We start from the raw sequence: 6,000 nt of genomic DNA, 5'->3' as shown, positions 1-6,000 counted from the left end.
AAAAGTCCACTAATATGTGAGTAAATAGACAAATAGATCCATGCAATGAATTATTACTCAGTAATAAAAGGGAACAAACTATTGGTACACAATAGTTACACGAAAATGTAAATGCATTTTAGAATAATTATGTTAAATGAACAAAGCTAGATGCGAAAAAGTACATAGTTTAGGATTCCATTTATATAAAATGCTAGACAATGTAAATGCATCTGTAACTAATTTATAGTGGTAGAAAGCAAATCAATGTGTGCATGGGGGTAAGAATTGGGCAGAGACAGGCAAAAATAATATAAAAACCTTGAAACTCTTTGGATGGTGAGTTTTTAAAAATTATTTTGCTTATAATAATTGTTTTGATGATGTACATATATGCCAAAACTTATTAAATTGTGTAATTAAAATATGAGCAGTTTATTGTATAGCAATTATATCTCAACAAAACTGTCTTTTTAGAAAACATGTAGAAAAAGTAAAAGTTTATTCCACCTGCCTGCCTTAGCTATTCTTTTATGTGTTAAGTAATTTTTATCTAAAAAAATTAATATTTGATTAAACATTCCTTTCTCAAAGTGCCAGGGGGAAATGTAATCACCAGAGGAAAATGATCAGCAAATTAACCCTTTTATTATTTCAACATAGTTTTTACTGTGGTAGACTTAACTACATGGGAAACTCCTGTGATTTATATTAGAATCAGTCTGAATCAGAAAGCCAAAATTCTAAAGTAACTACTTCTTTCACTTCACCTCCCTTTATTCAAAATTGGCTATGAAATGCAAAGAAAGACCATACTAGAGCCTTCTGGACAGGAAGAATGAGAAGAGAAAAAAATCTAGTGTAGAGTCTGGCTGTCCACTTTTCCAAGGTCTTTAAAGGATGAGATGATCAGGGTAATGAGCTTCCAAGTAGGAGCTTCCCCTCAATCCACCTGCGCTACCACAAGAAAGAGATTATTTGAAGACAGTGCAGAAAACAAAAGCAGGAGAAGCTTCAGATCTCTCCCAAGTACAGTGACTTCTGGCTCTGTCCCACCTCTATAGATTTTGTTGTTGGTGTTGATTGGTTGGCTTTTTGTTTTACATAAGATATATGTAAAAAGGGAAATTACCTCATTTGTTATGCATATTAAAGTCTCCACTCCTGGAAATGTGTTCCAATAAGCAGTACCCACATTTAAGGGATCTATATAGAGAATGCCTCTTCCTTGAGTTGGACATATATGTTGGGTGGGGGGGTTCTTGGAGAAAATGAACTTCTGTGCATCATTTGTAAAAGTTAATTTAGCAAGAACAAATTATAATAGTGCTTATTTTAGTAGGGTATAGCACACCCCAGTGAAACACAGGTTATCAGCACTAACACTGGGAGTTGGTGGTCTTTATTTAACGGTAATTAGTTCCATGATATTTTTTTTTCTGTTTCAATAATAGTATTATTTTAACTTGAAAAAGGTAAAAAGCTGCTGAAATGAAATTTTTAAAGAGTGGCTCAGTCCCACTTAATGTGATTTGTGATTTACCACATCTATTACTCAGGATCTAGCCCTTACCTAAGCTTTTAGGGGGAATAGAAACAACATTTCCAACCAGTATGTGAAAAGCAAAAGCCATGTGCTTAGACACAGGAACCAATGGAACTGTCCCAAGTGGTATTTGAGGCAAAGTAGATCACAAGGATAGTATTTTAAAACCCTAAGGGGGATCTGCAAAATTTGCTATTATCATGTTGAAAGGTACTTCATGTTGCTGAAACAGATAAATGTTTTGGTATTTTCTTTCACCAAGTAAGTTTTAGTCGAATAACAAAATAGCTGTACAAATTTCAATATATTTTCAGTAAGTAATTATCAAGGGTTCATTTGGCACCTGCTGTGTGCAGGGCATTTAGCTAAGCATGAACCATACATAGAAAAGGATATATGTGTTATTCAAAGAGCTGATACTCCTCTTGAAAAATGTAAGACTGATATATTTGATGTAACTAAAGAATAATAAGGACAAGTATAATCAAGTGTGTAATGGTTTCCAAACTTCAGGGTGCTTATGAATAATCTAAGTTTCTTAGGCCCCAATACCAGATATTCTAATTCAATGAGGCTCTGACCCACATATGATCATGATAATGTTTTGAAACCGTAATTTTGTACAATAAAATAAGTAAGATTCAGTGTCATAATTAACAATATGTTTTTAACATCTAAATAACAAACTAGGAGATACATAGAAGACCAGTGAGGCATGGAATTGTAACTCAAAAAAGTAAATTAAAATATGCTTTTCTGAACTACTAGTTTCCATGCTAATCTCTCACATACCCTTCAGCGAGGGACAATATTTAAGACCAAGCATGTTACAAATCCCTTCCCGGACATAGTCTCGCATATGATAATTGAGTAGGAGTGAGTCAGAATGTACTCTAAGCCTCATCAAAAAGTAGAATCAAACTTTACACTGCATTGGAAGAAATTTGAAAATGAATACGAATGTGTATATATATAGATATATGTTTATTTTACACTGGACTATAGGCATTCATATCCTAAAACTGGATGATAATTCAGAACTAGGAGGCTGTTTGATTGAGGGTCTATGGAGAATGTGAAAAAGCACCATTTTTAGTCTCCATGTCTAGTGAATTAGTATTTTATATCAAACTCATATACTTATTCATAACTGTATATTGTATAACTGTATATTGAGTAATATGAAAGGAATATATGTGACCATTATAATAGCAAAAAAGTCCTCAACTTGTAAGACACAATGTAAAAAGAATAAAGTATTCTGTAACATTTTCTATCATTTTACTTATGTGTATATGCTTACGTGTATGCAATGAGAGTTAAATATCTGTCATTAAGAAAATAATGGCAAATTAGCAATATATTAAATTCAAAATTGAGCAAGGAAAACTTTACAAACACGTAGGCAAATTTGATTGCATTTATTCAACAAATACCACATCCAATCAGAATATAAATTAGCTTCTAAAATTAATTATTTTCGGAGGTACCGTATACATTTAAAATACCAAAATTATCAAAAGAGTTCATACAAATTATAGTACAAAGATATTATGTTGGAAAATGATATATCATTATGTACATGTATATTATATTAGAATAGTAGCTTGTTCAGTAATTTACTAAAGTAAGAAAAATAGATGTTCTGTATTGGTATGTACCAAGACATGTACACTTAGATAGGTATATACACAAGACATGTATATTATGAATCTGTGGACAATTGGGCTATTATTCCTGATGAAGAAAGATGGAATTTTTATAAAGCCATTTTGAAATGATAAGAATCTCATGGACAGATCAGTTACTTTTTTTCATGCTGTCTCTTTAAGAAAATTTAAAAAATGGTGACAGAAAGAGTTAAGAATTGAATGAAGAAAATGTATTTTCAAATATAAAGAATGCAACTATTGCAATTTACTACCAAGTCTTGAGTCAGATAGGGTATTTATGATGTTTATATTGAGTGAGAAACAAAAGTAATGATGATATTTACAATTGAGGATTATTTTTATTGCCATAAATTAACCAGTCCTATTGAATTATTACAAGATAAAGTTTTGTGTCTTGCAAACAAATTCAAGTGTTAGGTGATTGCTGCAAAAATAAAAAAAAATATTGCATGCTTTCAAATCAACTGGTATGAATACATTTCTAGTTTAAAAGTTAACATAATAGGCCAGGCGGGATGGCTCACGCATGTAATCTCAGCACTTTGGGAGGCCAAGGCTGGCAAATCACCTGAGGTCAGGAATTTGAGACCAGCCTAAGCAACATGGAGAAACCCCGCCTCTACTAAAAATAGAAAATTAGCCGGGCGTGGTGGCGCATGCCTGTAATCCCAGCTGCTTGGGAGGCTGAGGCAAGAGAATCGCTTGAACCCGGGAAGCAGAGGTTGTGGTGAGCCGAGATGGCACCATTGCACTCCAGCCTGGGCAGCAAGAGTGAAATTCCATCTTAAAAAAAAAAAAAGAAAGAAAAGTTAACATAATAACTTTGCCTTTTAACCATGATGAAATAACAAGGATCATAACCTCCTCCCATAAATAACTATAAAATTGGAAAAAAACACATGAAATAATTATTTTTAGACATTGGAAACATGCAAAACAGGCACATAAGCCCTGTGACAAGGAGAACCAAGGGAATCCACAATCACCCCCAGCTGTCTGGCTGGAGGCACATTCTAAATGACTCTGTAACCAAGGAAGTGTCAAGCGGTCTCACTGAACTGAGGACATGGAGATTAGGTACCGGGAGAACTGAGGTGAGAGGAAATTGTGTAAAAGACAAAACCAAAACCAGCTTCAGAATTTGCCATTTGTGTCTTTGCTGAGAACTGTGCTACACTTCCATAGGGTGAGACTCCTTGAGGCAGGACTACAGAGTTTTAACTGAATAATTTTCTAAGCTCACATAAAGTAGGGAGATAGTCAAACCTTGGCCAGCATTGTGGCGAGGTCTCAGTCATCATCCAAAGCATTTAGTAATCTCAGAAGTGTCATACTTCAGTGGTGGATTAAAACATCTTTAGAATAAAAGACACTCCAGAATTATAGGGGAGAAAACCATACTGTTTAGTATCAAAAACATGAAGTAGCAAAATATACACAAAGCCTACACACAGAAAACTAAAAAACATTGCTAAGGAACGTTTTTAACATTTAAACAAATGGAAAAGAATATTTTGTACATAGTTCAGAAGACTCAATAGTTTTTAAAGGGCGTATTTCCCAAGATCCATAAATTCAATGGAATCTCAGTGAAAATCTAGCAGGCTTTTTCATAGTAATTGACAAGTTTAGTCCAAAATGTACATGGAAATGCAAAAATTCTACAAGAATATTTTGAAAAAAGAACAGTTGGAGCACTTAAATGACCTGATTTCAATATTACCATAATGCTACAATATGAAGAAATTATGAGTATTGGCTTTAGACCGTAGAGATGAGAATGGAACAGAATGGAGAGTCCAGATGTAGACCTAAATAATATGATCAACGATTTTTTGACAATGTACCTATACTTAATAGAATAATGGCCAGCAAAAGGAACCTATAAATGTTGCCTTATAAAAAAAAAAAGGTCTTCACCAAATTGATTACATTAAGGATATTGAGAGTGGTGGATTATCCTGGATTCTGAGTGGGCCCTAACTTAGCACTCACATAGGAAGAGGAGGCAATGTAACCACAGAGGCAGAGATTGGAGTGATGGAAATCACAAGTCAAAGAATGGTAGCCACCAGAAACTGGAAGAATGTTCTTCCTGAATCTTCTAGAGGGATCAGGCCCCATCAGCACCTTGATTTTGGACTGGAGATACTGAACTTTTAGCTTCCAGAACTGTGAAAGTATAATTTTTTATGCTTCTAAGCCACTGATTTTGTGATAATTTGTTATAGTACCCATAGAAAACTAATGCACTGCCTAAGCAATTAAAAGGGAAAAAGTACTTTTTAAATAAATGATGCCTGAATGACAATTATTTATATCCTAGAACTATAAATTTTCTATAGAATGCACAGCACAGCACAATGCATGCTTATTAAATTAAAGAGAAATCAATGAGTGAAGAAATTTACATTGCTATGTGACTTGTTAAATTAACTTTCAAATGAATAAATTGCTTGTACTTTATTTTTTTTTCAGGTAACTTACATAACAAGACGTGTGGCTGAACTAGTGTTTTTTTTTTTTTTTTCATTTCTTACCCTCCAGTTGTATTAAGAGTTTGGAGATTTTCTGGTTTTCCAAAATCAAGAGTTGAAGTTTATGAATTACAATTACTTCCTCTCATGTTTTCTCTTTCTTAATACAGTATAGATTATTAGTACCTGTCCATTTATCTACAAATATCCCTATGAAATAATGTGTGACATAGCAAAGGTAGAAATAAAATTATTTTCTTTCACAAATTTTATCCCTTGTTGTTATGACATTGTTATGATGCCAAAGTAACTGATGATTTAATTA

The sequence above is a fragment of the Pan troglodytes genome, chromosome 13 (assembly GCF_028858775.2).
Source record: "Pan troglodytes isolate AG18354 chromosome 13, NHGRI_mPanTro3-v2.0_pri, whole genome shotgun sequence".
Lineage (NCBI taxonomy): Eukaryota > Metazoa > Chordata > Mammalia > Primates > Hominidae > Pan > Pan troglodytes.
Note: the sequence above shows the minus strand (reverse complement) of the source record.